At 37.6% G+C, this 20,830-nt stretch overlaps 1 long non-coding RNA gene across 1 annotated transcript; it reads right to left on the bottom strand.

Moving 5' to 3' along the window:
* Positions 1-12,030: 12,030 nt before the first annotated feature.
* LOC120716721 lies at positions 12,031-18,307 on the bottom strand. The gene is made up of 3 exons (XR_005692024.1): positions 18,255-18,307; positions 13,435-13,526; positions 12,031-12,688 (listed from the first exon to the last, which is right to left on the bottom strand). It is a non-coding gene; the product is annotated as an uncharacterized LOC120716721 (long non-coding RNA).
* Between the last annotated feature and the right edge of the window lie 2,523 nt (positions 18,308-20,830).

Below are 20,830 nucleotides of genomic sequence, written 5' to 3'. Positions count from 1 at the left end.
TGGGAAGCACTGGAGGGATCAGAGCAATCTCATTAGCATTCGCTCAGAATTGGAGTGGCCCGGCTGTATGGCAAGACCAAGTTCCCTGTTAGGCTTGAGACGGCTGTCTCAACTGCTGTACCCTTCTCCTCTTTGTGCCTTTGTGTTCTTTCAAGATTTTTTTTTTTTTTGTTATGTCCGGCTGCTTTTCTAGGTGGGATGTTGCAAATAGGATCATGGGAAAATGGATTGATCAAAATAAAAGTGAAATTACACAATGAAACACAGTGAAGTCATATTATTGTCCTATCTCCAAATGGAAAAGTACTGGGAGCTTTGAGGAAGACTCCAGCAATAAATCTGGTTAAAGCAAATAGACATTAGGTACCCAAAGTGAACTCAGTGGGTCAGAAGAAAGCTTTGATTATTTTGGATTTGTATACATTTAAATATAAGCCCATTTTATTCCAGGTTAGTGTTAAATATATGACTTTGTGTCTCAGACTTTATGCATATAAATAAAGTCAACTGTGTTAACCTAGAACATTAACTCAAAATAGTATGATTACATACCCTTTAGTTACATGGGACACACTGATTTCCTCTTGGTTTTCCATAGTGTCATCATTGCTATGACACTACCAACACTGAATTGTGTCAGGCTATGAAGCTTAGGTAGTTGCAGAGATGTAGTGATATAAATGAAATAAAATGAAACAGTATGGTTATATTAAAAAATAAAATAATAATGGGTGTCAGGATATGTGGATATATCAGGGATATGAGGACAAACAATGGAAACATCCTTCAGCCCTGGGATTTTGGCAACCTAATTAGCTAAAAGCAGAGATTAAAGAGAGAGATAAAATAGAGATTAAAAAAAATCTTTAGTCCATTATAGGTTTATGAACTGTTTTCTGGATTTGCATTATAAAATAAAGTAAATTAAGAGCAGCTAACTTGCAGTGATCATTTTTCTCTGATCCAGCATAGCGGTTTTACTCAAGCAGAGAGTATCATTATTATTATTTTGTATGTAATTTGGCCCTATGGCCAAAAAATGTTGCAAATGTAGTCACAACATCATGTTTGTTGACTCAGCTGTGTATGTGTGTGTTAATGGCCAGTATTTCAAATTAAAACTGATATTTTATTGTTCAAACTGTTAAAGAAATTTCTCCAGGGATGACTGCAATAGTGCAAAAGATCTATTTTTAGCGTCAGACACTATTTCATTCAAGGTCGATGTCATGAGTTCTTTTATTCCTCACTTTCTCGTTAGGAAGATTTTCAACATATTTCCTTATAGTAATTTCCTAAAAACCATGTAAATGTTACCAAAATCTTTCTGTTTAAATGGGGCAACAGTAACTGACGTATGGAAAACTGTAATGGATGTGGGTTTCACTCAAAGGGTTTATCTGCTAAATCCCAGCAGTTGGTCCTGTTATCATAGACAATGACACTAAATAATGTCAACAGCTCATTTCCACGAGATCTGGCCTTCTCGTTCTCAGTGTGTGTGTTTGTGTGTGTGTGCAGGAGAGTGTTTGTTATGGAGAGGCGTATATTAAGTGCTGGTGATGCAGCTCAAAAGCAGACTGACGTGACTGATATTAAGCCACCTCTCCACTTTACTGAATAAAGTAGCGGCTAGAGATTTAATTTGTTGGTGCTGAGTCAACAAATTTCTCTCTTTTATTCAAGTGAAGCATTCAAATATGTTAATACTCTATGGATTTCATAAATTTTAAAACAAACCAAACAGATGTGTTGATAATCTGCAAATGAATGAACAATTAAAAAACAAACAAACATATTTCACAGATAAAATCCTAAATTGACCAGTTGAGTGACCAGTTGATAGAAATGACTGATGCAGGCTTCTTTGCGGTTCGTCTTCCCCAGAGCCTGCCCAGATTAAAGTCAGTCATGAGAGGGCGCATGAGTTGAAGACAGGGGAGTGAGCAAATCCAAAACACTTCAAAATTTGTCATTAGACACAAATGACATTCTTTCATTACTGAGTTTATCAGAGCAACCAGCCATAAGACGCAGGTTCATGCACCCTTGAGCACAAAGACTCAAGTTGTTTTACATTTACAGAATCATTTAACTTCTTTAATTATTCTTCAAATTACAATTGCAAATAAAGGTGCTGCCTGAGGTGGATATGCATGGCCTGCAAAAAGAGCAACATTTTTAATGATTACTTTTCACATCGAACCAAACTAATCTCCCATGGACAAGAAATGAATGAAAAAGGGAAGATTTTCTCTGCCATTCTACTTTAATGGAGGGTGCATCCATCATCAGGCGCACTGACTGTTCTGGACCAGATGTTGCCGAACTAACCAACAATTGGGCTGAAAATAGAAAAGGAGCCAGGGCAGGGAGGTTGGAATAAATTAATTGCTAATTTCTTAGTCTTTGTTGGAATTAGGCTCACTTCTTTCCACGTATGTGGTGTGTGAATGTCTATGAGCTAAACATTTTTTTCTTCTCTTGCCCCCCCCCCCCCCCCCCCCCCCGCACACACCCGTCTTTGCTTTCCTGATGGTTAAGGGCCACCCAGAGGAGGTTGAGCGATGCAAAACCGAGGAGTAATCCCTCTGTTTATCTCGGCTTCGAAGCTCAGTCCCAACCTCTGCCTCTATTATCCAAAGGATTTAAGGCAAACTTTCATTTATTGGCCGGCCTCCGTTCTCTATCTCAGCTCCTGAGCTGAGGATACCCCTCCCCAACCCTCTGTCCCAGTGTGAGTGGATTTGCATAGAGCAACAATGCATGTTGCTAGGGCAGTGGGCAGTCAGCGATGGGATAGGCCTGCTTAGAAGCACAGTTTGCTCAGGCAGCACATGGCTATAGAAGAATTTGGCCTTCTGGGGGGAAGGAGCCGCACCTGCGTGGCATAGCAGCCAGACCTTGCTATGCTATTAAAACAGCAGATGTACTGCAATACGGACACCTCCCCATTCACACAAATGAACAAACAGTGCAGGAACTGCTTGGCCAAAAATTTATAAATTTGGAGCTGGGGTGACGAACTGAAGTGGTTTGATTTTCTCAGATTCTCCTGAAATTTGCACAAGATTTTTAATAACTGCTACAATAACTTTAACACAGTGTGGAAATTGCTGAATTTACATTTTGCATTTGACTTTCTTAAACTATGAAAATCATTTCAACAAACTGCACTTGTTGCTAATTTATAGGAAATGTCACAGGTGCCATTTTTTTCAAAATAATTTTGTTTAGATTTTGATACTACACTGCTCTGCAATAGTAATATAACAAAAACAATTACACTTTTCATGATTCAAAATTAATTCATGAAGTTCACGACCAAAAAATATTGTGACCATTACAAAAATTAAAGCAGACATAATGGATTGGATTGGAGTGTTTCATACAAGTTGTTAAATATATCGATATAAATGTAAACAAAGATGCAAGCTCTGTCATAAAAGATTTTAAATAGATGGGTTCAAACATATATGCCACCAGATTTGTTTTGTCTACCCATTTAAAGAAACTGACTATAAATGAAGAGTCAGGATGTTTTATAGTGTTTTACAAAAAAACTCTTTCATTTAAAAATCCTCTCAGTAAGCAAACACACAAAGAATGAGAAATCAGTAAATTTAAAAAACAGCAACAACTAATAAACACTGCATTACATTAATTTGGCAGTCATATTGTCCAAGTGTCTTAAAATACACTTCACTTCCACAAGAAATATAATAAATGGTACAATAAGAAACAACAAAATTAAAAACTACTATGTAAAAAATTTGCTTTTATATAATTTCATTAGGATTATACTACATTATTAATATATCCAGTGTGTTTGCATAGTGACTATTCTACAATTAAGCATACTGTAACTACCTATCAGAAAATCTACTTTAGTACCCAAATTAGACCCAATGTTCTATATTTTATTACTGAAAACAATTATTGTGAAAAACATCAGAAACTAACCATCAGAATAAAATTATAATAAAAAACATACTACTATTAGTTATTATTTAACACACATTGGGATTTTTTGAAGACCAGTGCGGTCCCATAGTCAGTTACTACTATGAATACACCACAGCCAAATATTATAGTCTCAATTGCAAACTTTGAGCTCATTTCACCATGTTTTGATCCCTGTCATTGTTTGCATGAAAGCGTTCACGAGGAGAGGGTGACCATATGTTCCTTGGTCTCTTGTGTATGAGTCCGTTGACTCTGCAGTGCTTGCCGTGAGTGCTGACGAAGCACAAAAGGGGGACACAATGTAAAGCAGTGACCTGCAGGGAGCTGAAATCCCCTTCAGTTACAGGTAAATAGAGACCACCCACCCTCACATCCACAAGAACTGGCCTTATCTCCACTTGCCGCAGACATCGTTTCCCTACAGAATAAAATAAAAAAACAAAAACAAAAAACAAAACAAACAACAATCTGTGGTTTGCTGAACCCAAGGTTTGTTTTCAGACACTAGTATCAACCTCAATAATGGAATCACTAATGTTATCTGTTTCCCAGTCATTCGATGGGGAATGACTATAAAGCTTTAACCAAATACTTACATATACTCATTGTAAGTATCTATTCTACTTCTATTGTACATATTAACCAGCATCTGTGTGTGGACAGCAGAGAAAGAATTTCATTGTACAGAGAAATGCTTTTCTGTACACATGACAATAAACGCTTGAATCTTGAATGAGGTCAGTCAACCTATAATTCTGTGGAGGAAACCTATGGAGGAATATGCCCAAAACCATACAGTTAAGCTTTTGTAGTTTAGTGTTACAAAATGATCTTTAACTAAAGATATGAAAGTTTATTACAAAGTTTAATTTATTAAAAGATTGTTACAAAAAGATGATCAAACATGCTATTAAAGAGCAAACAGTTTATGCAGATTATCTAAGCTGCAACTGGTAAAAGAACCCAGAAAAACACGCCTGAAACGTATGTTGAAGCAGGAAAGTGTGTCTTGTATGAGTTTAGTTCCAGTTTGTTTATTTTCAGTGCCAGACTTTTCTTAAATTCACTGACAATGTAAATGTAAAGTTTTACATTTGAACCAGGACTATTGCCAAGGTCCTATGTAGATAGGATATTTATTTTGGTCCTGGCCAAAAGCAACACATCTATTGAATAGATCTGCATCTGTATTATATTTTGTTTCTGTCTTACTTATTTTTTTGGCATTTATATTGAACTATATACCATTAAATTGATTTTGTTCCACTCCCCCAGCCTTAGCATATTCTCTTCTCAACCCATGTTTGGAGCAGGTCAGCTTTGGCTACTGTTTTCACTGTTGATTATGAATCTGACGGATTATGCTTTTAACACTTAAATACTCCATAAGTTTGTCTGCAGGAAGAACATAACATAAAAATTACAGTTTTGGTGACATCAGTGACTTTGATAGTCTTCATCAGTGCTAGCTGTATGGATTTTGCAGCAAGGGTAGGTTTGTGTACAAGAATTTTGTTTTATATACTTTTGTTAGTCAAAACAACACAAATCACTTAAAAAGTTCCTAGCTCATAGGGAAAAGCAAAGAATTAAAATACTCTGAAGTTATCTTCCTATTTATATACTTTTTTATGAAAAATAAATCACTTATGCCTATATGTTTTTGTAACTGATATATCCAAAATCTATATGTGGCCATATATACTTTTAAATATGACTTATTTAAATGATGTAAGCAGATGCAGACCTTCATAAAGGTATGCAATAAATACAAGCTAAAGGCCTTGTATCTAACAGTTCTTACAGACGGACTCGTCATCAATCATCATTAATTTTAAAGATAGTAACAGGTGGGTTTGAGGTACTTTTTACTTAAAAAAAGTTCTTCTTATCAACTGTGAAACTGTAAAACTGCTTTTCTGCAGACTAAGAGAAGAAGAGACGTTGCTGTGTTTGAGTGGGCTGAGCCAGCTGATAGCACACAGCGCTAATATATGTTGACAGTCAGCTCTTCCCTGCATAATTGACTCCACCTCCCCCATTAGCGCAGCTCTGTTTGGCTCCCCAGGGCATGTGTTAGAACAAATTTGAGAAGTGTCATATTGCACGCATTTCAACAGGGCCAACAGGGTTAGACTCACATTAGTGTAATGAATCAATCTGCTTTGCTAATGGATGATCTAACTCCATTAGCACAAGGAGCCGTCTGAGGCGTCAGATTCCACCAGGGAAGGAAGATTTCACCTCATCTGTAAAATCACGATATTACTAATAAAGGAAACGGATAAAATGAACAAGTTGGGGGAATAAATAAATGAACTTCAACGGCGTTGACATTCAAATAATAGCGATGCAAGAACATCATTTTTATTTTCTTGTTTTTTTAATTGTTTTTTCTTCTTTTTTAATTGATTAATTTTTATAACAAAATAGATAAATACATAATTAGTAGTGACTTTCTGAGTGCTGACCTTTCTGAATCTGAAAGACAGTTAGTTGGTAGTATCTATATATTCATGTTCAGCATGTCATACCAAACAAAAAATAATATCTGATTTAGCTCAAGGACTGGTTCGATTGGAAACCAAAATCATTCATTTGTGATAATCACAATTCCTGAAACACTGTTGACAAATGGCAGTGATGGGTACTTTTAGCATGTGAATGGAGGCAGATTACTGGGAGAGATTCAGTCTTTGCAGATTAACTGATATGGAAAGGATGACAGGCTGTCGGCAAGCAGTTGATAGCCACCTGCTGATCCATCAGCACTGTTGTTATGTTTTAAACTTATCTACCTGCTCTGCACAAATATTTGACAAGTGAACTTCTCTTATCCACAATCTTTGCACATTAAACCTACATTGTGTTTTGAAAATGGGATGGGTGCTAGAGTTGCTTTAAGATTTGTAAAGTAGCGTAGTAGACGTTTATGCATCTTTAAAACCTTCTGCAGGACGTTTTAAAATGCATTTTGGTGAGAAAGAAAGAACTCACTCAGTGACGTCCACACAGGAGCTGATTAATCATCACTTAACTGCATAACTGTCTTTAACCTCTGATCAGTGTTACAAGTTTCAATAGTACAAGTATAAATGGCCTGACAAATATACATCTTCTGAACTCTAGTCTTTTTCCATCAGATTTCAAACATATCAGTGAAGGTCATTTGATGCAAGAGAACATCGACATTCAACAAGCGAACATTTGTAATTTATCACTTTTTATTATCCCTTTATTAGATGAAAGTGAGTTAAAATGATCCTATGCCAGTTTCACTCTGTCTACTGTTCTGCAGAATGCCATCCATCCATCCATCCATCCATCCATCCGTCAAAGTCATGGTACAGGATGACATGTTGGTTCCTTTTCTGATTGCCAAACCTATGTTTCTCTCTGACTGAGTGTTTCAGTGTTGCAATGTTGTTGACCCATGGATGGACACAGATTATGTAATCAATTTAATGGATTAAATTGATGAATTATCAGTCATTAATAATTGAAGTCAATGGAAAAATGATAATAATCAAATAAACCTGTGATAATTTTTTGTGAGCATGAAATTCATATATCTTGCTTTGGGTCACTGTGAGTCATTAATTAGTTGTGCATTACATAAGCACATGTACCTTCACAGACATTTAACAGCTCTGGTGTAAAATGCTAATCAATGAACTCAGAGATGCTGACAGGTGTAGAATAAAAAAACGTTTATTTGTACTCAGTATGTAACTCTGTTAGCTCCATACACAACTATTTTACATACATGTGTCCTTTGGTGTGTATGTACGTTTGAATGGTCCTTGGAATCATCTTGCAATTACACAAGTAATTAAATATCAAATATTCTAATCCTTGACATGTTCTCCATAAACTGATCTCTTACAGTCTTAAGGTTGGTTATATAAATCTGTAAATAGCAACATTAATTTAATAATAATAATAATAATAATAATAATAATGCTGTGACCTTAAATCTTAACACTTAAAGAACCAAATACATACTTGAATATTTCTCTCTTAAAATTAGTAACTTAACTTTAACTAATAAAGTTTCTCATAACATAAAAGCATTGACATAAAGATCTCATGTCTTTCCACTTAAAGATTCCTAAGTTTTCTGATTTCTCTGAACCAACATAGTCTCACAGCAGGTTTATAGGATTTTTCCAAAAGGATTTTTAGTGTGACTTTCCAGTTTTACATCCATCACTGCTACTGTCTTTCTGACAAGAGTCCTGTTGACATGTCTCTGTTCTTACCGGCTCTGACCTCATTGGCATGGTTTCAGTGGCTTCCTCTGATGATATCCACAGCTGCAAATATTGTCTGTTCCTTCTCATCTCTCCCTCTCTTGGAGAGTACAACTGATACAAGCACACCAGTCATTTCCATTTCGTATCCTCAATTAGCTCCACCATGACTGGATTCCTGACTGAAGCGGAGGAAAGTCTTACACTCCATGTCTTCTGTTAAACTAAAGGCCTTGTTGTTGCTTTGCTTCAGCATTTCTGCCTCTGATTAGAGCTTTATCTGAATATTTTGGAATCAGTTTATTTTTAAGGAGAGTGGTGTGGATTTTTCATCTCATGAGCAGTTTGTCTGGGCTCATGCCAGTACGTGTTGTAGGAGTTGCACTCTAGCATATTAATGCTATGCCTTTTTCTTGGTGGTTATGTGGATTTGATTTGACATGCTTGGTGTCACAGACGCTACAAAAGTCTTTCCTCCTGTCACTGTTATACTATTGACTGTTAGTTAGGTGACTGCTCTGGGATTCTAAATCTTGCAAATTTCAGTATATGAATAACTTGATCTGTGTGTAACTGCAAGGTTTCCAAATAAGATGAGTATGTGGTATTTATCTTTGTATTCAGATGTCTTTTCTTTTGTGGTTGTTGGTTGTAATTGCTCCCTCATGTTTTACTGGGAAAAGTCAAATGTCTCAACTTTATGTTTGAAGTCAGCTTAAGCCACCACCACCTACTTTAGCACATTTTGACAAACAATGATGTCCAGAGTTTGATGTTTGAACTCCATATACTGTCTCTCAAAATGCTCCCTCACACATTGACAAATAGTTACTCACTGGAAAATAGTCTTTAACTTCTTCTGGGATGCTTCTCACATCCAAACTCTTTTTCTCAGTTTTCATACGAAACTAAAAAAAGAAGCTGGTCATTTTCTTTGTGCTTCTGACAGCATCCAGTCACACTTCCTGCTCCTTAAACGCCGTCTTGCAATAACACTGAATACATATCATTATAACTCTATAATGTGATACCATGACAATAGGTGGATTTTGTTTCCTGTGGAGAGAACTAGAGTAGATTGAGACTTATCTAAGTCTTTGAAATAAAGCAAATTTCCCTCTGCTTAAAAAAAAAGAATAAAAAAGTTGAATAAAACAAATAAGGACAGAGCCCTTTAAAAAAGTAAAACTAGTATTTCCACTAATTATTCAAAAATAATGAAGCTCAATGAGTAACCATATTAAAGCAAGAAAATACTCTTTCTGCCATTAAACAGGAAACAGCAGCATATCAATTCCAGATATCCAACCTCCTTTTATTCCGAATCCCCAGATACCAGGCGGCCAACCACCAACACCACCACCTGCCTCCAAATGTGCTATCCCCATCCTCCCCCTTCTCATCTCACCCCCACTCTGTCCCTGCCCCCATCCCCAAATCAAAACTAAACCAATGCGTTTCTTTCTTTCTTTCTTTTTTTATCTGCAGATTCTCAGACAATGCCTGGAGGATCCTGTAGCCTAATCTCCACCAATCCCTCCCGTCCCCTTTATCCCACTTTTAAAGAATGTTTGAAAGGGTGACACTGAACACTAAAAAAAGAAAAAAAAAAGTGTGTGAGCATTAAACAAAGCATATATTTTCTAGTATAAATTTAATTTTCTATTTACCTAAAATCAAAAGAATATGAACACTAAATAGAACAACATTTCTAAAATGTAAGAAACCGAAAATGGACTTTGAATGTCTAGTGTTGTTTTTACTAATGTGTTTCAAACAGGAGGGTACAGATGTGTCACTAAGCATTTACTACCTTAATAGTCCACTTAATACATGAATGCTTAATAATAATAATAATAATAATAATAATAATAAAATGCTTGTTACTTAACTATATATTACTAACAATATCTATATGGTGTTTTTACAATTTATTCATTAATAAATCAGTTCTGAAAACAAGGTTATCTGGATGCTTTCACAGTTACACACGGTCAACACACTTGTTTCTGTCAGCAGTAAAGAAAAATAAAGAAGACTCAAAAGTCAAGTTGACAAAATAACAACATTTCTGTGTCACAGCGTGACTCTTGAGTGTCACATGGGCCCACTCAGCATTGGGAAGAGTATTATGTTTAAAACACTTTATTCCTCCCATTGCTGTGAAAGATTATACTAGTTATCCCATCAAAGTTGAGTAAAAACTCCATTCTTGTGTGTTTAAGCTCTTGCATAGGAGGTCAATAAGACTCTGCCTCTGCTTACAAGACTGGGCCGGGTGTAATCTCGCTGAAGTTACATTAATTAAATGGTAAGCTGCTTTAGCAATACATCCCTAAAAAGAACTTGGCTGATAATATACTTAAAGCATTTGCAGGCTGTTTGTTTCAAAGCCAGCTGACGTTTAGCCATGCGGCTCACGTACAACGGTTTAAAACCTTCAGCTTAAGCTACAATGAGCGAGCTGTGGCTGGCAGCAGAAGTGAAATTTGAATTATCAAATGGAAACATATTTGTCTGAGCATGCTTGAATTATGACAGTAGCAGTCTGCTTCTGAAAAATTAAAATGTTGCAAACTAACAGGGTTTTTGGCACAGCAAATGATTTGTCGTAGGATGCATGGAAAAAGTGTAATGCTCCTTTTGAAACTTGTTTGTAAGACAGCATAAATCTCTTTAACCACCTATACACATCATGATCTCAAAATTCAAGTTGTGCTAAATTCGGTGTTGTACATATCAGGTTAAATTATGGTAATAGCAAAAATGAACTAACCTTACAGAACTATGATAGCATATTTCACAAAAAGGAAATTCATTTTAGTTATTCACTTTATTTTATTAAGCAGACTGCTAGTGTCATAATTCAAGCATGTTCAGACAAATTTAAAATTTAAAATGCATACAAAACACTTGAATATATCAGTTATTGATGCCTTTTTACTACACCACATTATGTGGCTTTATGTTTTATCACATTTAAAACTGCTGTATTTATTATTTAACTTTATGAATATTTTTTTAAATAAAACTAGATGAATAATTATGATAGATTGCTTTTAAAATAAATTACATGAAATCCAGTTACAAAATTAGCTTTTTTAAAAAAAAAAAAAATGTTCCAAGAAGATCAAACAACAAACAGTATTGCCTTTAATCGACTATAACACAATAAACATTGGAATGCATAATTCATAATCTGTTTTTTCATCACACAAACTTATTAAATACATTTTTTCAACAAAAAACAACTTTATACTGTTAGTTTACGATGCATTAGTGAAGCATATTATGACGTGAGTTCTGTAATTTAGTGTTTTTATTTTTATCCTATAACACAAGTTAATCTCCACAAAATTTACAATGTGTATGTATGAAAAATCTGTCTTTATTTTAAAGTAATTCTAATAAACTGATGTCTATCAGCTCTCCAATAACTATCGTTAGTGCTTTGCTGTAATTCAAAGAATTTGTCCTGGGAATTCCTGCTCTAACTTATGGAAGTCTGCTTAATTAAGCAAAGTGAAAGTAGATAATCCTTCCAACCTACTTGACAAAAAAAATCTGCTATTATAAAGTGGAAACCAATCAATTCCACACCAATACTGAAGAACAGAGTGCCAGAGTATATTTTTTTCAATAAAAGGACAGAATTGTGGCACTGGACCCCTGCCTGCAGCTCCAGACCTTGCCCTCGATCAAATATGAGCCTCACAAATCAATTTTACACTTGATCGCAACCCCACGCCCTCCCTCTCACAGGCCCTCCCCTCCAATTAAGCGTACACATTAACATATATATGATATCAGTAGTAAACATCACTCAGTTGGTAATTCACAAGCGCCGCTGGATAATAGGAGGGTTGAACACCTATTAACCCCAGCCAGCAGCAAAGAGGAGAGCTGGGAAATTCCCCAACCGTCTCCCAGAAGAGCGAGCAGGGGAGGCGGAGACAACAAAAGCCTTTGATGATCCTGGAGAGGTTGTTGATGGAGGAAATGAAGTGATGTCACCGGTAAACTGTGTTTGCTGTGTGTGTGTGTGTCTGTGTGTGTATGTTTCTGAAATAACACCGAGGAACCCTTGGGACATCCATGCTTTTGTCTGTAGACACCCTTGTTTTATATGTGGCTGTAACTCAGAGGTCTAACAGTGTGCAAAGCTGATTGGAGGTAAAGCTGGTTCTGTGTAAGGTCCATAATCACAAATGACCATGAGAGCCAGTAGAATTAATTCAACTGGACACTCAAAAGACGTCCTTAAATGCTCTTTAAGTGGCAGAACAGATGAACAAACAGTTAATCGCTTACTTGAGATGAAATCTGCTCAGCTACTTTGAAAACAGCTTCTAACTGGTTCCTCCTGTAACAGGATGACTGCTCAGGGGTAAGGCCATCATGCAGTCCAGCAACCTTTATGGTTCTGCTTTGATTCACCAGGAACTATTAGGGAAACCTTCCAGCGCCTCCTGTGAAAGACACAGGCATAAACACACAAACATTTATTAACATGTTCCACAGTCTTCCAGTTTGATTTTCTCATCCTGTGGACAACAACGTACAGGGATGCAGGTTTATTGTTAACTTTTGTAAGGTTTATTTAGTGAACATATCCAGCTGCAGCTCCACTGTGATCCTGAACTGGATAAGCACTTAAGAAAATGTGTCAATAAATGGACATACATCAACTTACTATATTTATCCAAACAGACGGGACCAATAATGCTTCACTGAGTTAGAGACTTTAACGTCTCTTCTATGTAAGAATGTCTCGTGCTGATAGACCTGCAAACTTGACAACAAAGGTTTTTCAGACTGCATGTAGCTGTCCTCTATGTCAGCTAACACATTTACATTCATGTCACACTTATTTCTGCTTTCCCATTTTATAATTATTACTTACATTTTGATTAGATACCTTGAGTTTGTAAATGATCAGATTACATAATTGGAATACAATTCAATACAATTCATGTATCCAATTCAGGGTTGCGGGAGGATGGAGCCTATCCCAGCTGATACAGGACAAAGACAGGACAGGCTGCCAGTTTATCGCGGGGCTAACACGATATGTGTAACAGAAAATCCACTTAAATGTTTGATATTTCTAATAATAATCATAATTATGACTATTATTTAAAGGTTTCTTTATAAATACATTTCGATTTTTTTAATAACCCCTAGAATATAAACCTGAGCTGTTTCAGATTCTGACCTCTGACCTCACTGCAGCTCCCTCTTGGAAGTACGTCTGCTTCTTGTCTTCCCCCAGTGTTGACCGCCTGCCCTTAATATCACGTACTGTACCTGAGGAACAAAAAAGGACAAACACTTGCCTTCATTTAAGAAGTACATTCATACAGAGGTAATCTATGGAAACACACTAGTTCACCCTTTGGGAGGAATCAGTTCCTGTGAAACATTTCTGTAAATGAACATCATGTGGAGAATGAATGAAACGAGTTCTTCAGGTGACTCAGCAGACCCACACTGACAAATGAAACTTCTGTGGAAGAAGAATCTGGAATTTTTGGATTTCCAATCCAGTTAAACTATTAAGGATTAAGCAACAGTGCTCATCTTTGCTCTTCTGAAATCTGTGTTAAACAACAAACATAAATTAGTAACAAAAATACAGCTGAGTAGAGGCTTTACAAACCACCAGCAGCCATAATGCTAAATTTTAATCTTCAAATGTTTCTGAGCCGTCTTCAACCTGCTTTTAACACATTAAAGTCCCACAGTCAATGCAGCCTGACTCAATCCTAGATGTTCAGCACACAGAGACACAGAGGTGCCGTTTAAAGTTTAGTGATAACCTGAGTCACTGATCATTTGCAGTATCACAGAGTCTGGCAGTCTTTGCATGATGTCCACGTCACTGTAAGTTTCTAGCTGACTCTCAGGTGTGACAGGTGTGCCAGCAGGAAAGAGTAATAATAACCTGCATCCTGAGGTTTGTCATGCAGGATTAAAGGAGCCAGGCTTTGTTCACACAGCTAGGATTGTATTTTACACTGACCCTGGGTCAGTATAAGTATCATACAGTTTAAACGAAGCACTGAAACTTGCACATATTTATTACAGATGCACTGAAGCTAATCGAGATATTTGCTGTCAATCTGTGGCTGTGATTAAACACTTTACTGGAAACTTTATTAACTAGTAACTTCATCAGTCATGACAGAAGCTAATATTTCTGTGCTAACATCGTTTAACCAGTAACAGCTTTACTCCAATATAAGCTAACGTTTACACCGTAACTTTAAGCTAGCACCATAAAGACGGTAAAACACGTAATAATATCTACAAATGCATCTTAAAGCTGTTATATTAGCACTCGGTGTATTACTAACATAACCACATTAACATTACTGACACTCGCTGACTTTTAATAGTCATTCTATAAATGCTGTACGTTTAAATGGTCTTATGGTGTGTTCACACCGAACGCGATGGACGCGAATAAAACGCCCCAAACGCCCCTAATTTGACGCGTGTACATTCGCGTCTCAACGCGTGTCCAAGAAAAATCCATCGCGCGTCAAAATTTGACGCGCATGAACCGGAAATGTGGGAGGAATGTGGGAGGGAGTTGTGCCAGACCGGTATGTTTGCAAGATGGCAGCTATCGAGCTAGCGCTTGAAGAGAGAGTCTCCCTTCTCTATTTACTGTGGAGAGCAGAGCAGCAGCGTAAAAGACGTCCTCGCAGTACCTGGGTCCATCAGGTCCTCCAGAGGCGTGAGCAGTTTGGTGAGTTTCACCACTTGCTCCAGGAGCTGCGCCTGGATGACGGCCGATTCCAGCGCTATCACCGTCGGCCAGTTTGAGGACCTGCTTTCCCTCGTCGGTCCCAGCATCGCCCGCCTAGACACCAACTACAGACGCTCAATCCCACCTGCAGAGCGCCTGTCCGTCTGCCTGAGGTTAGTAAAACTATTTAATACGGTAGTCCTTTATTGATATCTGTGCTAATATGCTAAACCATCCAGTTATACACTGCTAACATGGATGTGCTATGCTAACAGTGAATGCTGTTGGTGTTTACTGAAAGCAAACTGTGGTACAGAGACGACTCTTTAATATTTCTAGTGATACTCAGAAGCTCTCATCAAGTCCCGATTTAATTCGATTTATGCTGTTATCAGTGTTTGAATGATAGCATGGCTGTGGTGTCACATCAATGTATGCGCTCGGTGTTTGCTGATATCAAACTGTAGCATTAGGACCACTGAGTTAACCTTTGTAGTGATACTCACTCCTTTTTATTTAGATCTGGTTTGATTCTGGGATAGTTGAATATTTGTATATAATCCCTGCAGCTGTCAGACTCTATAACAGGGGTCACCAGCCTTTATTAAAACAGAGTTAGATAAAACTGAACAGTTTGGTTCATCTTTAGTTACATGGTTCTATCTTGATAAACTGTCTTATCACAGATTAATTTTTCAAAAATATTAATGATTTAAGCAAGGAAAGGGCTACATGTCAACACACAACTCTTTATTTCTATTAATGTCTTACTTCACTCCTACCTGATTGACATGTTTAGGAATTATGAGTGATTGGCTCACTGTAGTTGTGAAAGTTGCTACCAATCAAATTATGATATGTTAAAGTTAAAACAAAACACAACTGTTTTAGATATTATCTAATATACATTTTGTAATTATCCTTATAATTACAAAAGGTTTTATGTAAGATTTAAGTTTTGTGATTTAAATCTGACATCACAAAAGTATTTTGGAATTTGAATAATGTATTTTGTAACTGCAGTACACATAATACTGATTTTGAACAATTTTGTCCAGGTTCCTTGTCACCGGGGACTCCTTCACGACCAAGCATTCAGTTACAGAGTCGGTGTGTCCACGGTGAGCCAGATCACCCCCCAGGCAGCGACGGCCATCTGGGACTGTCTAGTGGACGACTTCATGGCTGCGCCTTCACCTGGAGACCGGCGGTCCATCACAGAGGGATTCCAGGAGCGCTGGAACTTTCCTCTGTGCTGTGCAGCTCTGGATGGGAAGCACATCCAGACAAAGGCACCCCATATATCATATAGGAGACACACACATTGATATACACTAAATATTTATTTCATTTCTTTTTTGTGGTGCCCAAATTGATGCACCTGCTTGATTTTGTTTAAACAATTATTGCACACTTTCTGTAAATCCAGTAAACTTCTTTTCACTTCTCAAATATCACTGTGTGTCTCTCCTGTATGATATTTAACTGACATTTTTTATTGTAACAACCAAGGATTTATACAGGAAAATAATGTCTATTAACAAGGTTGCCCAAACTTTTGTATCCCACTGTATTAGTATATTTTGTCATTAGTATAATATGAAATAAATTCTACATGTGTCAAGTCGTGTGCCAACATTTGCTGTGTAGTAGAACTGAGACATTAGTCATTATAAAAATTTATTTGAAATAATATTAAAAGTCTCAAACAGAAAAACATTAAACATAAATATATAAAATATAAGAATTTACAGAGAGACAGGAATAAAAACGACCAGCTGCTCTCCAGAGCAGGAACAAGGCTGAGGAGGAAATGCTCCATTGGAGACTGGTGTGGACTCTTCAGGGACTCCAGGATGGCCAGCTCCACCGCCGATGAACCGTCCTGGGACCTGTCCCTCATCTGCCTCGGAGCCGTCCTCCCCTGTGGGCCTGTGAAACAGCACAAAACACAAAGAAATGAGAAGGCTGCTACTAGATTTTAATTTCAACATTGAAAAAAAAAAAAACAATAACAGGATATAATCAGATTGGTTGTAGATATTTAGTAAAGGTGATCACAAGGCAATCCCACCGACTAAAAAGGTATCAGTGCTTGCTGTACATATCTGTGGGTGCAGCAGCAGGAGCTCAGGGACTGGGGATGCTCTGCTGCAGAATCAGTTGGTTCTATCAATACAGTATTAAATGTTAACAGGTTGGATATAATAATCGTAGAGTAGACAGTGGTCCCTCATTTATTGCAGGGGTTCTCAGAATAACTAGCCCCTGGTCACAGTTCTCACAATTGATTCTCAAAGTGCAAACCTTTGTAGATTGCAAAACGTAAAAGTATTATTATGCCGCGGTTTGTCTTCCTCTGCCCGCCACTTTCGTGCGCCTTTTTCCCTCGCGGTGCAGGTGTCTATTTCCGAATGAGGGTCGTAGTTATGGGTGTTTTTGTGCTGTTTTTTCTATTGGACGTGATGGTTATCAAAACCAAACGTGATAAATTTGGCAAGCGCAGGAGACACGGCACGGAGCAGATTTGTCAATCAGGCTGCAGAATGCAATGCTGTACTGTGCAATAAAAAATCAGCGAAAAAGCAAAGCAGTGACGGATGAACAGCGGGACCACTGTGTGCTGTTTATTAATAAACAATAAAATATATGACAACATGCATAAAAGCAGAACGGTATTTGTACGTCAGTGGGAAAATAGCGGTGGCTTGCTAGCTTTTGTGCGGCTTCCCTGGGTCAGTGAAAACTTTCAAAAGAGAAATGAATGAACTTACAAGGTTGCCCGATCTCTTCACATATCTTCCTCCAAGCTCGGTCCTTTTTATTCCTGTCTCGGTACTGAAAGCAGCTGGTGTCGTACAGCTCCGAGTTGTTTGCTACCGCATTGATTAGCCTTCCCCTCCATTGGAGTATGAAAGGCTTTGGCTGGATCTGCCCCTTTGACCTAGGTAACAGCCACGTCACCAGGCTCCTGATTGGTTGTCGCGGCGCGATTTGACGCTGGAGTTCAGATTTTTCCAACTCAAGCGGTAGACGCGAAACGCGCGTATGCACAAAATGCAACACAAAAACTCACGCGCGTGGTTTTATTCGCGAGTCAAACGCGCCAGACGCGCTACACTGACGCGCGTTTCACGCGTTTTGGCGTTTTCGCGACGCAAATCTGCTTCCGAATTTTCGCGGGACCCGCAATCGCGCGTCATCGCGCCTTTCCATTGACTTTACATGTAAACCTGACGCTCTATTCGCGTCCATCGCGTTCGGTGTGAACACACCGTTACCTGTAAACACTGCATATCCACCGGATTCCAGCCAGAGTGGATTCTGGAGTCTTCCACGCTCCTGTTAGTGATCCTCCATCTGGATGGATGAGAACAACCTTCTGAACAATCTAGCAGGAGATGGCCCATATCTATGGGACTGATTTGTGCTAATAACGCCCATTGTATGGACTGATAACAGCCGAAGCGGGTGAATAAAGTCACCCAGTAGCTAGCTGTGCCATTACCCAGCATACATCACTCCCTCCATAAATGCAATAAACCATACAAAAGTAATAGCCTATAATTAATTTATCTGCTGTATCTGCTGTTTCTCAGGTAGTTGTTTACATTATATAATATAGAGTGGTCTGTATACGTCACTACAATGTGATTTCGGAAATGTATAAATATACGGACAACAGGCTCTTCCGCGGAAATCTCTTGTTGTCAATAAACAACGTTTAGGGAGCTCTATAGTATTCAGTGAGAGGACCCACCACGTCAATTCTCGACGTGAGGGGGGTACCCTGCGCGTTGATAAGTGAAGCAGAGGGAGCCTGACCATGCGTCACACATTTGACGAGTTGGGAGTGAGAACGTGTTGGTTTGTCACACCAACTCCGACAAACGTTTCTGGTTTTTCTTGGAATATTCTAGAATCCTTCCATATTCCAAAGACATGCTTGTTAGAAAACTGGTGATTCTTTAAAGTGGCTTTAGATGTGAGAATACAAAGCTCTCTTCTTTTTTTTCATGTTTTCCACATCACTTTTTTAAAAGTGAAGTGGACTCAGCTCAGGCTACTCATAAACAATAAAATTTCTGTTTGTTGGTAGGCTTTCACAAACCAGCATCAAGGGAACTTTTCTCAAAATAGTTTTAACATGTGTGGACATCTATTCACCTTTATTCACATCAAGCAGTAAAAATTAGAATAGCACATATGTAAATGTGACAGGCAAAAACTTTGCGTCTGGTGTTAACAAATATTTGTTATTTTGTTTCTTGTCCAGAAAACAACAAGCATTTCAATACCAATTATAAATGCCTAGATCATTGATCAGATGTCAGTATCAGTGTTGGTCAAGTTACTTGAAAAAAGTAATCAGTAACTAATTACTGATTACTTCCCCAAAAAAGTAATCCCATTACTTTACTGATTACTTATTTTCAAAAGTAATTAATTACTTAGTTACTTAGTTACCTTTTAAAAACACGATTTACAACCTGAATAGGTGATAAAGCGATAGATCTTTCAGCCCAATTCTACTTTTTCTACATAATCCATCATACAAAATGTAATCAAATGGAAAAGTCTCTTTTAAAAACTTGTTTTATTCGTTTTAATCTTTTAACTTTATGCATCAAGCAAAAAATAAATTATATGCAACATTCTCTGACTGGAAGAAATTTGTTTAATATTTAAACCTATTTTCTGCACATTCCAGCACATAATTTTTTTTGTGTGTGTTTACACTCAGTCTTTCAAATAGATGCAAGTAAAACACAGCAGAAAATAAATAAAATCAAAGACTAGCGGTCCTTTTGCTCTATTTTCACCTGTAAAGCAGGACTGGCGTAGGCGTAGGTTTACCCTGGTGCAGGTGTGCCAGGGTAAAGAATCCGTGAGTTTCTCTGTGAATTTCCCATTACGTCGTTGCGCACTCGGTGCTTGCTTGGAAGTTTAGGGGGGTTTTTTTCCGCTGTAAAAAGAAGTTTTCTTCCCACGCACAGCGGACACTAATGTTTTTGTCACTTTTTATGGAATCAAACTTAAAGTAAGGTCAGTACTTCCACGCTTTAAACGTTGCACGCTCATACTCTCTCCCGCACTCGATATATTATCCACTGTTGATCTGCAGGCAGCTGTTGTCATGAACGTTGCACTCGCTTACGTCACTGTCATGAGACATTCTCGCAAAAAAATCACGGTTTTAGTAACGCAGTAACGCAGCATTCCTACGGGAAAGTAACGGTAATCTAATTACCGTTTTTGCAATAGTAATCCCTTACTTTACGCGTTACTTGAAAAAAGTAATCGGATTACAGTAACGTGTTACAAGTAACGTGTTACTGCCCATCTCTGGTCAGTATACATATAAATTTACATTTAAATCAATATACTTTTAAAACAAGTGCTTGAGCTCAAAAAGTTTTTGAATGCTACACGAAGTTAGCTAATGCACACAATTCAAGCTACACTGTAGGATGCACACTAATATGTGTTACTCTCCTCACCTCCTGCCATTACCTCACATTAGTCAAATTTAGACTTAGTTGATTGGTTGTAAGATGCATTATTTATGGGCGCCTTATCTGTTGTGGAGACCATTACTAAAAAGCCCATGCTTTTTAGTACAAGGACCAAAAATGCAAGTATCTAACCACTTATCTTTAATGTTAGGCAGGTGGTTCTCTTCTGACATTGCCATAGTAATTTATAGTGCACAGCTAATTATGAACAAGCTGCATTTGAAATAATTCAATTCAATTTCAATTCAATTTTATTTATATAATGCCAAATCACAACAACAGTTGCCTCAAGGTGCTTTGTATTGTAAGGCAGTTAGTAAAAAGTGTTAGAATTACAAAAA

Source organism: Simochromis diagramma, unplaced genomic scaffold, assembly GCF_900408965.1.
Source record: "Simochromis diagramma unplaced genomic scaffold, fSimDia1.1 OVJJ01000565.1, whole genome shotgun sequence".
Taxonomy (NCBI): Eukaryota; Metazoa; Chordata; class Actinopteri; order Cichliformes; family Cichlidae; genus Simochromis; species Simochromis diagramma.
This window is presented reverse-complemented; position numbering and strand designations above follow the sequence as displayed.